The sequence below is a fragment of the Humulus lupulus genome, chromosome X (genome assembly GCF_963169125.1).
Source record: "Humulus lupulus chromosome X, drHumLupu1.1, whole genome shotgun sequence".
NCBI classification, from domain to species: Eukaryota; Viridiplantae; Streptophyta; class Magnoliopsida; order Rosales; family Cannabaceae; genus Humulus; species Humulus lupulus.
Window position 1 is genome coordinate 192,721,752 of NC_084802.1, and position 16,146 is coordinate 192,737,897.

Genomic DNA, 16,146 nt, shown 5'->3' on the forward strand with positions numbered 1-16,146 from the left:
AAGTGTTTCAGAAGTTGAGAGAGAACCAGCTATATGTGAAGCGAGAGAAATGCTCGTTCGCATAGGAGAGCATCAAGTTCTTAGGCCATGTGGTGGAACGTGGCCGTATTCGTATGGATCTGGAGAAGGTGAGGGCAATCCAGGAATGGAAAGCCCCCACAAATGTGAAAGAACTCCGCTCCTTCTTGGGCCTAGCCAACTACTATAGACGATTTGTGGACGGCTACTCAAGAAGGGCGACACCCTTGACCGAGCTTCTGAAAAAGGGTGTGATTTGGGCGTGGACTGACAAGTGTGCTGAAGCGTTCAGGAGTTTGAAAGAAGCCATGATGAAGGATCCTGTTCTTGTCTTGCCAACTATTAGCAAGCCCTTCGAAGTACAGACAGATGCATCAGATTATGCTCTGGGAGGGGTACTAGTACAAGAGGACCACCCGGTTGCATACGAAAGTCGCAAGCTATCTGAAGCTGAGAGGAGGTATACTGCCCAGGAGAAGGAGCTCCTCGCAGTTATACATTGCTTGCGAGTGTGGAGGCATTACTTGCTGGGGTCAAAGTTTGTGGTGAAGACGGATAATGCAGCTGTGAGTCATTTCCTTACTCAGCCGAAGCTGACCCCTAAGCAGGCTCGATGGCAGGAGTTTGTGGCGGAATTCGACTTCCGTTTTGAGCACAGGGCAGGACGCTTGAACCAGGCAGCTGAAGCCTTGAGTCGCAAAGCGGAGTTGGCGACTCTAAAGATCATGGCTAGTTTATCGGCTAGCGTGGTGAACACTCCACTCAAGGAACGCATTAAAGAAAACCTAGAGAAAGACCCAGTTGTCAGGACCATCCTGAAGCTCGTAAAAGAAGGCAAGACTCGCCAGTTCTGGGTGGAGGATGACCTTCTGTGGGCTAAAGGGGGGCGCTTGTATGTTCCAAAAGCTGGAGATTTGCGAAGGACATTACTAAGCGAGTGTCATGACACTCTGTGGGCAGGCCATCCAGGGTGGCAGAGAACCCATGCCCTCTTGAAGCAGGGATACTACTGGCCACAAATGCGGGACGATGTAGTGGAGTACACCAAGACCTGTCTGGTCTGCCAGCAAGACAAGGTCGATAGGAACAAGACACCTGGGTTGTTGGAGCCCTTGCGAGTCCCAAGCCGACCGTGGGAGAGCGTGTCGCTTGAATTTATCACCAGTCTTCCGAAGACAGGAGATTTAAGTGCGATCTTGGTGGTCGTGGATAGATTCTCGAAGTATGCAACATTCATCCCAGTGTCGAAGTACTGTTCGGCAGAAGAGACAGCCAGACAATTTTTCAAACATATTGTCAAATATTGGGGAGTGCCCCATAACATAGTCAGTGACCGAGATGGAAGATTCACGGGGACGTTTTGGTCCGAATTATTCAATCTCTTGGGGTCACAACTGAATATTTCCTCGAGCTACCATCCGCAGACAGATGGGCAGACAGAAAGATTCAACGGGATGTTGGAAGAGTACTTGCGCCACTTTGTCAATGCCAATCAGAAGAATTGGCCGCAACTACTCGATGTAGCTCAATTTTGTTTCAACTCTCAAAAGAGTTCTTCGTCGAATAAGAGCCCTTTTGAAGTTGTTAATGGACAGCAACCACTGTTACCCCACACAGTGGACGAATATCGCGGTCGGAACCCACGAGCCTTTCACTTCACCAAAGACTGGAAGAAGACAACAGAGATTGCCCGAGCTTATCTAGAGAAAGCCTCAAGAAGAATGAAGAAGTGGGCAGATCAGAAGCGCAGACCACTGGAGTTCAAAGCAGGTGACTTAGTGTTAATCAAGCTGCGGCCCGAACAGTTGAGATTCCGAGGGGACAAAGACATCAGACTCGTCCGCAAGTACGAGGGTCCAGTCTCAGTCATCTCAAAAGTTGGCCTAACTTCATACAAAGTCGACCTACTCGCTTGGATGAAGATACACCCGGTCCTTCACGTCAGCAACTTGAAGCCGTATCATGAAGATCCAGCCAATCCAGAACGCAACCAGTCAACCAGAGGAGGAGTCAGTGTTCAGCCAAGGAGCAAGCGTCAACCTGAAGAAATCCTGGTGGAAAGAACGGTCACCACTGACCGTAAAAAGCATAAGGAATATCTGGTAAAATGGAAGGGGCTCGCTGATGACGAAATCAGTTGGGAAAGGGCGGAAGACTTGAAGAAGCTCACGCAGAAGATTGAAGATCTACAAGCTACTTCGTCGAGGGCGTCGAAAGATTAAGTGGGGGAGAGTGTGGCGTGCTGCCCCTTTGGCACACCCACATGGGGCCATTTTGTAATGAGCATGCCTTGGTGCTTGATCATTAGTCAAGTCTTGCACCAAGCAACCTCATGGGATAGGGTAGTGGCAGTTTTGTAATATTGCATATGTCTCCCAGACAAAAATCATATATGTTCCTGGGAAGACTTTATTTCCCTAGAAGGCTCCTTAGGGGGAGGTGACTTGGTGACTTAGGGAAGCACCATGGCCATCAGCAGATAGGGGCCAAAGCTGTGTACTCCCTTGCCCTATCAAGGCTATATATTAATGAAATAACATTTATCCATACTTGTCCCTGTGTGCGTCCCTGTTGCTTATGTGTTACTTGTTTGTTACCTTCGTTGGGCCATTGTGTGCCACTTGCCTTGTTGTGTGCTTTGTGTTGTGTGGACGTTCCTAGGAATGACTTGCTTTGTGCTTGCTCATACTTCGTTATCGCCCGTTGCATGTCCGAGATGTGTATGTGGCTAACCGCTGAGTTTGTTTGCCTGTAGGTGTGTGTTGTAGGCTGACTTGCTAGCTTGAAGAGTCTGCAAGTGCCGCACGTTCCGTCTAGTTGGAATACCCAAATAGCCGGCCCGTGACACTAGGTGCCCCGAAATGTGGCTTCACTAATTTTTTCTAATTAGGGTTCAAGGAGTTCGGGAATCCTTTTTGGTGGCCCACTTGGGGGCTTAGGGGACGTTTCTAACGTCCCGACAACTGGGAAAAGTAATCTTAAGTATAAGATCTAGGGTGAGGCTCGGGATTTGGAGTTAATCCCTAATCAGAGTGTGTTTATGTTGTGACTAGATTATCGCAAGGCTCGGGATCAGGATCGTACTTGAGGCTGTATCGTCTATCGCACGGAACTCAAGGTAAGAAAACTACATCCGGGTTGTGATCAGGGCTTGGACCCCTGTTAATGAATATGATTATAAGTGAGATTACGATTTTAACTGTATTTGAGGATAGTGAATACCCGATAGGGCATGCTTTTATATGCTACATCTGATTGCGTGTTGCGCAATATATATGTGATTATATCTATTCTTAAGGCTGGCCTAAGGGTGCTGGGGCCAATAGCAAGCGTGCAAAACGCAGCCCAGCCTAAGCGTGCCAGGGTCAGTTATAAGACCAGAGGACTCGGCCTAAGGGTGCCGGGCCTAGACGTCATACAAATAAACAAAAGTGGTGATTGCACTTAACTAACTGTATTGATTGTTGAGATTGGTTTATGTGTTTGATTGAGCAGATTATTACTGCTAAGCTTATTGCTTATGTCTTATTGCTTATTGAACTTATTGATCTAAGTTTACTGTTATATATACTGTTTCTCATTTGTATTTGTTGATTTAAGTTTTCTTGTTGAGCCTTGGCTCACAGGTGCTATATGGTGCAGGTAAGGGCAAGGATAAGTTGGACCAGCCATGAGTTGGAGAGCTTCAGGGGCATTGTGTACATATGCAGCCTACTTGACCGCCACGACTGGGATAGCTTGGGAGGAACTAGGGTTGAACCATGTTTTGCCGCTTAGGACGACTAATTTGTATTTATCTGTCTTTTTTAGTCTGTAACCACTTTTTGGGATCCCGTGTATAAACTTAATATTTTTAATGAAGAGTCATTACTTCGTTGACCAAAATTTTCAATACCTAATCTTGATTTAGTCTTAATTACTCATTTAAGTCCAAATGACTTGCTTAGCGAGTTAAGCACTATTTTAAACACACAGTGTAATAGTCTTGGATAACCAGGGCGTTACACCTACAAAGGGGATTGTCTTCCTCCCTCTTCCTTCTTTTCTCCACCACCTTGGGAGTGTCCTTGTCGGATGGCGTTGGGAGAGGTTCAAGTGTGGACTCTAGGATGCAGGCGATCTTGAGAGTGGTCAAGAGAAACCTCACCTTGTCTTGCCACCTAGTGAAACTGGATCAATCAAACCTATCCAACCTCACTAGGTCTTGGTTCATGATTTTGATAGTCTCACCTTCCATTGAAACAAACAAAGGGGTAAGCGTTTGAATGTTAGAAAATAATATGTTGCCTCAATGGAAAATATGTGAATTATTACAACTCTAGACAAAATAGTACAAATAAAGCAAAGATTGATTAAATAAGATTACAACTCTATGACTGAAAATTATAAATAAAATAAGAGAAGAAGTAGTTGAAGAGAATAGAGAAATAAAACGCTAAACAAAATATACAAATAAAGTAATAATGCTGAAACAAAAGAAATAAAAGATTACAACTCTAAACAAAAAATACAAGTAAATAGAAAAAGAAGAATAAGATGAAAAACAACTGTAGAAAAAGAAATAACAAGAACAAGAAAGTAAGTTCACTCTTACTCACACACCAAAGTGAAGAGCATTGGGATCACCAACTTGAACAAGGTTTACAACCTTTGTCCAAAAGCTTATTCCCCCTATCTTAAGCTCTAAGGGAACTCTTACAATTTGGAAATAGCTCTCTGGAATAACCAAACCTCTAGGTGTTTTCTAGCCAAGTGCTATAGTGGATAGAAAATGTTGTGTCTTACAAGTAAGCAATATGCTTCTATTTATAGAGTTTTGAGACACCATTTGAATTTCAAATTCCACCAACCCCCATGGTGTTACCAATGTTTAGTTGCATGTTTATGGAATTAAAAAGGAGTTTTGGGGGGTTACATGAGCTGTTGGAACCATTCAAAAAGGAAATGGAAAAATGCCTTGGTTGCCAGTCTCACTGGCCACGGTCGTGAGCCTCTGTTCCACAGGCTGTAGCCAGGAACACTAGTGGTCGCGGCCACAACCCATTCTCAGCACATATTTTTTGTGCAATTTTCCAAATGTTTCCAAACAACTCCCAATTGATTTTGTAACTCCCAAACACATTATTAGGATTAAAATCAAGTCTCGAACAACCATTTTACTTATGGCTTTGAGAAATTCAAATCAAAATTGTGTAACAACAAATCTACACAATAATGGGAAATATTTGGCCGTTAAAAATTTGTTACTGAAATTGTAACTCTCAAATATATTACACATTTGAATACTACATACTAACCAAATGTTGTAACTCTCATTTGTATGTTACAACATATGACACCATTTGTCATATTTATTTAATCTAAACATTATACTATAAAATAATACAACATTTCATAAGCTAATTATTGACAAAAAATACAATCAATAGTTTGGTGTTTTCACTAGGAGAATTCACAGTCTTCCCATTCTAAACTAGAACCAACCTAACATTAAGATGTTTTCACATAGGGCCAACCACAATGCTTCTGAGAAGTCCGTTGCCCCTATGGCCATAACCGCTGATTCCGAGGTGTCTCGATGAGCAGGGAAGTAGCCTGTCATCGAGAAGGATTGTGCTTCCACATGGTCTATGCCAATGCTGCCATTTGGCATTGAACACGTACAACATACCCTGACCGAGGCCCAAGAACAACAATAGAGAGTGAAGCCCCAATAGGATGAGACTGTGGCCGATCTAAAGGAGGCCCTCCAATGTGCTCTTGCCGACAGAGCAACCCCTAGCAAGAGGAGCTGCCATTCACGTTGATCTATTTCTGTGCTGAAGAAGCAACAAAGCATGACCAGGTGGGGAGAAAGTTCCTTAAAGGATAGTGTTTTAGCGAGCACCTGTAACAGTTCCCCGAAACAAAACTTGGTAAAAGTAGTCGTGATTCCTAAAGTTATTTATAAGTGCAATTGAATCGCCAAAGTGCTCGTGACACTTGTAAGTGCAATTGAAACGCTTAGTACTTATAGTTCATGAAAAGTTGCTTGTAAGTGCGATTGAATTTCCGGGGTGCCATTTGTAAGTATGATTAAAGCTGTGATGCCCCTTCAACCCGAGAAAGACATTTGCACCCAACAAGTTCATGTTGTAAACTAGTTCTTGATTTCACTATTTAAAAAGAGTTATTTGTTTAAACCCCAAAATATTGAAAATCCGACATAGTAAGTGGTTGCTATTTTTTTTTTAATTTTAAAATGATAATTGGAAACTTGTCTGCTACACAACTAAAAAATAAAAGTGCTAGTGCTTAGGTTACATTTTAACTAGTTACCCATAACCACAGTTCAACTAGTAACCAATAACTACTTAGAAATTTAATATATTAGTAACCACTTACTAAAAGAAAAAATGTAAACATGATAGCAACCAAACATAAAATCAATAACATAAGACTAACTAGTTACTAATTTTTTTAGGAATATGACAATAATTGGTTACTAAAAAAATTAAGAAATATAACAATAACCAATTAGAAAACAAAATAATCAATAACCAGATACTAAAATTTCTAAGCAAACCCAAACAATGTATAGTACAACTAATAAAATCACTAACTAGTTACTAAGTTAGACTAAAATAAAAACTAATAATATTAGCAAGCGATGACTAAACTAGAAATAAAACTCATATTTGAAAATCAAATACAAAAACATTAATGAATAAGCTTCAAAGCATGATTGAGTTATAAAAATTACAATGATTAACCACAAAACACAAAAAATTAAAAAGACACATGAAAAAGACTGGTTTAGAATAGAAAAATAACATTAAAAAAATTCATTACACATATTAAGTGCATGAAAATGCACTTTTATTTTTAAGAAATATAAAATTAAATCAAGTTTTAATTATATATTTTCATGAAATTATTATAAATTAATGTAATGTGAAAACATTGAGTTTTAATTAAATTCAATTTGTTTTTAGTTTGGTAAAATTGCAAAAGAAATGACAAAAGAAGAAGCCCAAAAAGGACAGCCCAATCTCGTATGCATTTGTCCAAGCCTTTTCCACGCGCAAAGGTGAGCCGAAATAATAATAATAATAATAATAATAATAATAATAATAATAAGTAAAAAACAACAAACAAAACATATATATATATATTTATATACTAGTTAATAGGTACAAGAAAATATTAAAAATATATAAGTACTTTATACACAAAAATGAAGAAATAACATAAAATATAGATAAAAAACATATATAACGGCTGATATAATTGCAAAAAGCAAGAGGATAATTTTAGTGTTATATACATTCTCAAAGACTATTTGAGACAAAAATAGACTTATCTAGCAACTTGGTTTCAAACTACTGTTGAAGGTCTGAGGACTATTATGAGTTATATACAATCCAAAAACTATTTAACAGTGAAGTGTGAAGTGGTACATAAAGTCAAAAAAGACATATGCAAGTACCAAAGTAGCAAGCTACACTATGAATTGGTAACTTCACTGCATGAAGTTCCTGAAATATTATCCAAAGAAGTAGCTGATGCATCAAAATACTCATTATGCTCTTTAAAAAACTTTCTTTAACAGTTGAGCATTCACTGATTGATTTTGCTTCTTCTTTATCGGTTGTTTTGATTTCTCCTTGAGTAACTGATTTTGTTTCCTCTGTTGATATTGGTAGGAATGTAGTCACAATATACTACACATCTGATTTATTACTAACCACAGATTTCATTGTTCTCAGATATATGCAATACTTTGTGTTGGTTGATACATGATTTATTTTGTGTAAGAGGTTTGTTGTTTCTTGCATGTTAAGAATTACATAGTGTAAAATGTCTTTATATTAATAAAAGAATATAATTGAAGATAATGGTCACTATGTGATACCTGTATGGTGTAATTCATCAAAGTGTTTGCAAAAAAGGACAGGAAGATTTCAGCATTTTTACCAAACATAATGGCTTCTAAAGTTCCTGTTTGATCACGAAGTTCAACCATAATTCGAGCCCTAGAAATATAAAAATAATTTAGAATAACATGTAGGACTAATATTTATAGTATTAGAAAATAGATTATGTAATTGATTGAAGAAGTAGAAAAGTAAAGATAATGAACCTTGGTTCACCCAGGCATTCTTTTTTCAAGCAAATATTACAAGTGAAAGGTTGATTTGCATCAGCACCTGTGAATTTTTTACATTTATTACAAATCATGTACCATAGTGTTTGATTTGACTTTATGATTGTAACTGATGTTGTAACCCAATATGCTCTTTCCTAAAATGTTTTTGATATTTATTAGTATAATATTTTGTATTTATGTATATCAAAAGTAATAAATATGATAGAAAAATTACCTCTGTTGGTATAACAACATGTATTGTTGTCATAAGATTTAGTGGAGGCTCAGTGATAATAGAGGATGATTGTATATGTGATTTTTGATTGATCAAGTCCTCAAGATATGCCTCATTTTTATTGCACCTAAAACAAGTGTAGAAATAATTATTTTTTATTAAATATATTGATAGATAAAATAATAAATACATTAATATTGAAATTGAAATTATAAATTTAGTAGTATATATTTTACCAATCACGCAAAATTTGCACCTTAGGTACATTAGGGTTGATCATGAGGAAAGTACCTATTTTTGTTGATAATGATATTTCTGATATTATAATAAATATTGCATAAGATCAATATTTATTATGTTCAATATTGTAATATCATAGTATAATAAATTTAATAAATACATTTTAGTGATATAAGAGCAATAAATAAAAATAATATGCTATACCTATTTCATCAATAAAACTTTAAATTTAGATTTTTAGTTTGTAATGCAACAATTCTGTAGGAATAACTATGAGAATAGAAAAAATATATCTTCATTAAAGATAAAGCTTGGGAAAAAATATTTGTTTTCTATTTTCAAATATATTAATTCAATTTCTACTAAGCTAAGATGCAGTTTTTAATTTCTATTAAGCTAAGATGTAATTTTTAAAGTAAATAAATATTGTGCTTTTATATATGTGTTAGAAATTGTGCTATTAAAGTAAATAGATATTGTGGTATTATATATACAATTTTTAAAGTAAAAAGACATTGTGATATTGAAGTAAACAGATATGTGCTATTATATATGACAATAAGTTAATGTGAAAATCACTGACCATTGAAGGATGTAACTTTCAAACGCATTGCAAGAATGATAGGTTTGGTGCTGATTATATCTTCAATTGCAACACAGTCAAGTGTGGCAAATTGATCCCAGCATGTCAGTAATATTGGCTTCTCCCTGTTGGTGAATAATTATTAGTTATTTGTAGAATTAAATGAAGGAAAAATTTATATCAGTAATATAATTATAATTCTCGTACTCTTGATTAACAAGTATTATTCTTGTATTTCCTATAAATTGTTCCTGATGTATACTTGTTATTTTGGGATTGAGGATTATTGTAACTGCCAGAAGATTTAGAGCAAAAGAAATTTAAAATAATTAATTGTTGTTTATATTAGGAAAATATAATATGGCGGGGCAAATCACGAAAAGGAGTGAAATTGTAATATGTCATTGTGTGCATTATGTTGTCTTCAACTTCTTCAAGCAAAGTTTGTTTAGTAATCACCCATTCATATTGATTGTCTACGACTCGGTATTGCGCCTTGCTTTCTTTCACTTATACGTTTGATATGTAATATTTGTTGAAGGTGATCAGTCTGTTTTCAAACGTATCGATCTCTCTATCATAGATAGTTACTTGTACTCTCATACCCTAAAGAAATAAAGAAAATAATGAGTTAAAATATTTGAGAATGAGAAAGCAGAAAATTAAAGAAAGAGAAAACAAAATTTTTCATATAATTAAATTGTTTAACTTACCTATGAATCGCAGAAAATTAAATTCATGTATTTTTTGGTAGTATACCGAGCAATTTTTCACATTCCTTTCTCTATAACAATCACTTTAGCTTTTCATTTTGTGTCGGTTGGTAAAATATCTTTGATGAATTTCTCTTGTATTGCTATTGAAACCTAAGAGTGGTGGCTGATATGTTTATTATAATAATACCATTTAAAGATTTAAAGATATGCAAGAGACCAATCAATTTATGTATTTAGTAATGTGAACAAAAAGAGACAGAGAAGAAAACAAAACTATATTGCATCAGAGATGAGAATTTAATCATACAACTGGAATAATAGAACTAACAGAAGAAAAATATATTCTAACAGATGCAGAAGGTTGTGAAATTAAAATGTTTAATGATTGTTTGGAGACAATTTCATATCAGAAATAGTTACAAAATAATAAGCATAATTTATAAATTTTTCTCGGATTTTGTTTTCATTAGAATTCTGATTAAAACAACTAATACAAAATGCACCAAGGGCATGCTTTATAATCAGTATCCAAATGAATTGTAAAGTGTAATGATTTACGAAGATGTAAGGAACTCAAAAATTGGGCCTTTCCTTTTCAATGCAACTATTTTTTTTTTTTTACTGTAAAAGCTCATGGTTTTCATTCATTCATTAAGAACAAAAATCAAAGATCTCTTACAACAGTTCTTGATGAGCTCAAACGATAAATCTATCTCTACAAGAGAAACACTAACAATGGCATCAATAGTCAACAAGACCAGTTTTTTAATGGCATACAAGCCTAAGCCATGGTCAAAAATAATAATCAAACTGTCGAAGATAGTTGATAAAAGAAAAAAACAGGGGTATTTGCTGTCAAAACCCAAACTATAAAGCTATTTTTCAGCAAAAAAATATCCTATACATATCGTATTTTATAGAATAAAATAAATATAAATAAATTAGGATATTACTTAATAGATTGAATAGAAATCTTACAGATTTTTAACTGAAGCCCTAGCTGCTGAAATGCACAGAATCCTACAAAAATATATAGAACAAATACCTATTATTAAAGAGAATAAAGAAACAAAATAAAAATCCTACAAAAATATATAGAACAAATATCTATTAAAGAGAATAAAGAAGCAAAATAAAATAAAGAAGTAAAGAACAAAGCCATTATTTTTTGACTTTGTAATATGAAATAAAATTCACAGAGCCCTAAAATGACCTTTAGAAAAAGTTTTGAAATGCGAAGAAGAAAGAATAAATAAAGATAAAGAGGAAAGATAAAAAAGATATATAAAATGAATAGTTTAAAAAAATTAAATCGTAACAAAATTTGCTATAGTGAAAATAATGATCAGTAAAGTGTACTGTATGCATGTTCGACACGTTTTCTTTAGCTTTTTTTTTTCACCAAACATTTCTATATGCTTCATCACTAAGAAATTAATATTTTAATAATATATAATAGGATATATAAATATATACGTTGTCATTGTCAGTAAGAAACTAATATTTTACTAATTTATAATAAAAAATATATATATACGTTTTCATTTTCTAAACTAATATTTTAATAATTTATAATAGGAAATATATATATATGGGGAATTCTTCCATCCCTCGGTTTGTTTTGAAGGACTTAGTCCTGTATTTATTTTGAGCATTTGGATTTATTGTTTTAGAAAATGGATGGTCAGATTTAGTTGCTGAGTTTATTGGGTGTCAAAGTACTGTTATGCCCTTAGTCACCCCTTAGTAACCGGTCACATTTTTTTGTTTTTTTCGATTTTTCGCCCGTTTAGGCCATTTTTCTCCTTTCAAAAGGAAAAGTCCCTCTGAACCCAAACAATAACTGTTTGGAAGGAAAATTCCCTCCCATTTAGCTATTTAGGCAACAAATTTTGTTTGGCTTCATTTTTTTTGTAATGGTGCACTCGAGTATTCAGTGCCCAATCATATATAATGGTGACCACCTCATGTTTGAATTTTTGTTTGAGAGAAATTATAATAGCAATTCCGTCAAAATGGAAGTCAAAATACATGAAAAAAAAGCGTCAAAATGGAAGTCAATTCCGTCTCCATTCTTATTTTTCTCAGGTACTGTGCTCTCAAAGGTCCTCCCACGTAATACCACTCACAACTCACGTGACCATGACGTGCTAAAACGCAAATTCTAATTCTTCTCACGTAATACGTGACTGCTTCCTTATGTTTCTAATAATAGCATACTTTATGTAATTTTGACTGATATGCAACCCTATTTTTGATAAGTGACAGTGCATTAACAACTCCACCATTTACAGGAAGACCTCACCTTACACTTACTTGATTCACTCCTCCATGCTTGTGTTTTCTATATGTATATATATGTGTGTAGGGATCGTGTTGACCTCAATTCAATCTCCACCACCCTACATGTATACTTGTCTATCCTCTTTTTCTCTCTAAAATGGACTCCACACCTTTCCCATTGAATAACATTGTTAACTTCCCATCGTTTGATGACAATCATCTTGAGCAAATGCAATACATTAACCGAATTGTGCATGACAACGTCAGGCTGGCCACCGAGCGGAACGAATGGGAGAGGAGATACAATGCGTCCAACATCTAGAACACTCTCCTTAAGTCTGACCTACAGTCCATCAAGATGTTTCATTTATTCCCCAACAATCAAGCAAGCAAGCAAGTACTGACTCTCCTAATTAATCAACCATCTAAATAATATTTTTCCATACCTAATTGAGTTAGTGATTCATTCATCCCAATATTGAATAAATGAAACTTCTCCAGGGAAAAAAGTTTAAAAAATCTTATAAAACAACTACAAAATATATATAAGTTTTACTTACGTGGTTATTGTTGCGTCTCACTCAACATAACATATAAATCACTTGGCGGAAGCACAATGCTTATGTTACCAAAATCGTAAATATCTCTCAAATTTATATTAAGTTTACGATCAAGTCCTCAACTGTACATATTTTTGGACTAGGAATTACTTTTTTGCCCCTACTTTTTATACCCACATCACCAGCAACTTTCCAACCGCTTCACACAACCGGTCATTGCAAGTCAAAAGCAAGTGTGAAAAAAGACTTACTCCTATAAAATTTGGACAATTGGCAAAAAATTGGACCCCACACTGAAGGACTGAGTCCTGTGAGGGACTGAAGAATTCGCCTATTTATATATATATTAAAAGAAGAAAAGAAAAGTATACATTTATGATTCAGTTTTAAGTTTTAAAAAATGTAGGTTGAACAATTAAAAATAAATACTAAAAGGGAATAGGAAAAACGTACCATTTATGTTTTTCCTTCATAATTGAATTTTTTTTTATTCTTTGATATGCATTTTAGAGCTCAACTGGAAAATAATCTCTTAATTAAATAATCTTTTAATTTGTAGTTGCTGACAAATTATTAGGAGAATTGTCGTCAATTGTAAGTATTAAATAAATATTAATTTTGTTTATATGTTGTTGTGGACTTAAAGAAATTGATCAATTCAATATAAAACATATTCATTTATGGTAAATGTACTTTATAGTTTGTATGTTTCAATTTATATGCAATAATATTTCTTTATAAACTATGTTTTTTGTGTGTGTGATATTTGTTGAATTCATTGTATCAGGTTTAATGAGAATTTTAAGGCATTCAAATGTTTTTACTCTAGATAATGCAACATATAATTGACTGTGTGAAAACACAGGCTCGGGAAGATATAAACCAACAAAATCTAAAGTTTGTCCCTGGGCTTTATTTACAGTCATTGCGAAACATAATTGAATAGGAAATTGAGTTCTTTTGAAAGGAAATGGATATTTTTTTATTTTCAATTGGTATAAAAGATATTCGTGGTAAAATTACTCTTTTTCCAGTATAATAACCGCTAATGATTTCAGTGTAACGCCCTGGTTACCCCAGAACCGTTACGGTGAACGATGAACCAGAAATTTGACCCGCTACCCGAGTCCTTTGGTTAAAAACGTGTTCTAAGTGTTATTAACAGGCTAAGGTGAAAATCAATAAAAAGGGAAATGATATATTTTATTAAGTATATAAAACTATTCATGAGCTCATCAAAACGTTTACAAGTTATTTACAACTCAAAATGGTCATTACAATTTCAAAATTATAAACCCGCTGACCTAAGCGGCAAAAATAGGGTAAACCCCCTAGTTCCTCTGAGAACTCCTTGGCCGTGGTGGTCAAGCGGCCGCATATGTACACATCACCACCTAAGCTCTCCACTCAAGGCTGGGTGAGCTTTTCTTTCCCTTTACCTGCACCACAATATTGTACATAAACAGAATATTATACACAAACATTATCAAATGATTATCATTATAATCACACAGAGCTTAAAGCTCTTAAACAGATGAGTGAATATCACTTGAGGTTCTGGTAAACCATATTGAGTGACTGATAAGCAAGTCACTAATTTAAACAGAAGAGTGGCTGTTGGGTAAGCCACTAGCCTTAAACAGATGAGAGACTGATGGGTAAGTCTCTAACTTAACAGATGAGTGACTGATAGGTAAGTCATACAAGCGAATATAATATTCATCGAACTTGAGGTCGGTCCGGCATTAATGCTCTTTGAGTCATCCAATGCAGATATCGATTATATCTAATCTTTATTGGCTTGCGTTGAACATGCTAAAACCGTCCTGACTAATGAGTCAACACTATGTGACCAGTGCCCAGTACCACTGCCGAACCTGACTAATGAGTCATAGCTTCACAGTTGACACTGACACCTTTGCCAAATCTGACTAATGAGTCAGTACCATGCATAAGTGAGCAAGATTTGCTAAGCATTCAATAATCAATCTATGTCCACATTTACACAATCAACATGCCTCAGGAATAACCATGCATGTCACATATGGGGTGCAGTTTTCTTACCTCGGGTTCGAACGAAAAATATAATAAGAACGACCCCTGAGAACGATCAACTTTTTGGTTCTTTAGCGGTTACCTAGTCATAACCAATTATGGGATTCCATCAATAAAATGAATAATAAAGGTTCCCAAACCAAAACCTAGCCTCCAAGACATCGAATCCTACTAAACCGGGTAGTAGGATCGATCCCGAGGCCTAAGGCTTGAATCCCCAAGCTAAAAACTCATTTCTGGCCAAAAATGCCCTTATGGGCCGCGGCCCTCCCTAGCCGTGCCGCAGCTCGCCCCTCAGACAGAGGCGGCTCTTCCCCATGAACCAGCGCGGGCCGCGGCTCACCATAGCCATGCCGCGACTCTTTAATGCAAAACAGCAAGAACCAGATTTTCCTTCCCTGCATTTTTCCTTGAAACCAACCCTTCAAACCAATCCCAAACATCACCCTAACACCCAATTCAACCCCTAAACTTCATCTACATCTCACCCTCATCAAAACCCAAGTTAAACACCAACCAAACTTCCATTAATTCCAACTATCCACAAAGAAATCACAAGCTGAAAACTTAAAACCAAAACAGAGTAAAACCAGAGATTTCATGGCTGAAACTTACCTCAAACTCGAGATTAAACCCCCTTCAATGGATGAACCAAATCTATAAACTCAAATCCTTGATTTCCTATCTTGATTCCTCAATTTGGGCTCAAAAACTCCAAAGGAGAAAGGAGAGAAAATGATGTACGGGAAAGAGAAACCTTGCTCTGTTTTTATTCTGTTTTTCTACAGTCAACCAATATCAAATATAACCCAAGCCAAATGACCTTAATGCCCCTAGGTCATTTAAGGTTTCTAAAGCACCCCAAGGGTAAAATTGGTATTTCTCACCTATCTCATTAATCATAATTAATGCTCTCCAATTCCCGCTAATCTCAATATTTCCAAATACCAAATATTCTTATCCTGTTACCCTCTAATTCCCAGTAACGCTCTAATCACCAAAACACCCCGAGACTCACCCCGAGCCCTGAGCTTAAGCCTGTTATGACTAAACTGATAATTTATATTTAAAGATCGTCTCATGCCAAATAACTCGAACCAATCCACATTATAATGTGGCCTCACAATTTAAACACAAGCATGCACCCAAAATATACAAATATGCTCTCAATGAGCCAAGTTACCAAAGTACCCCTCTCATAAAATGTGGACCCACATGCATGCATTTAACATCATGTTATAATATAATTCTCATAAACATGCATATATTCATTTAATGACATAATTAAACAAGTATGGCCCTCCCGGCCTACTATTCCCTCCATTAAC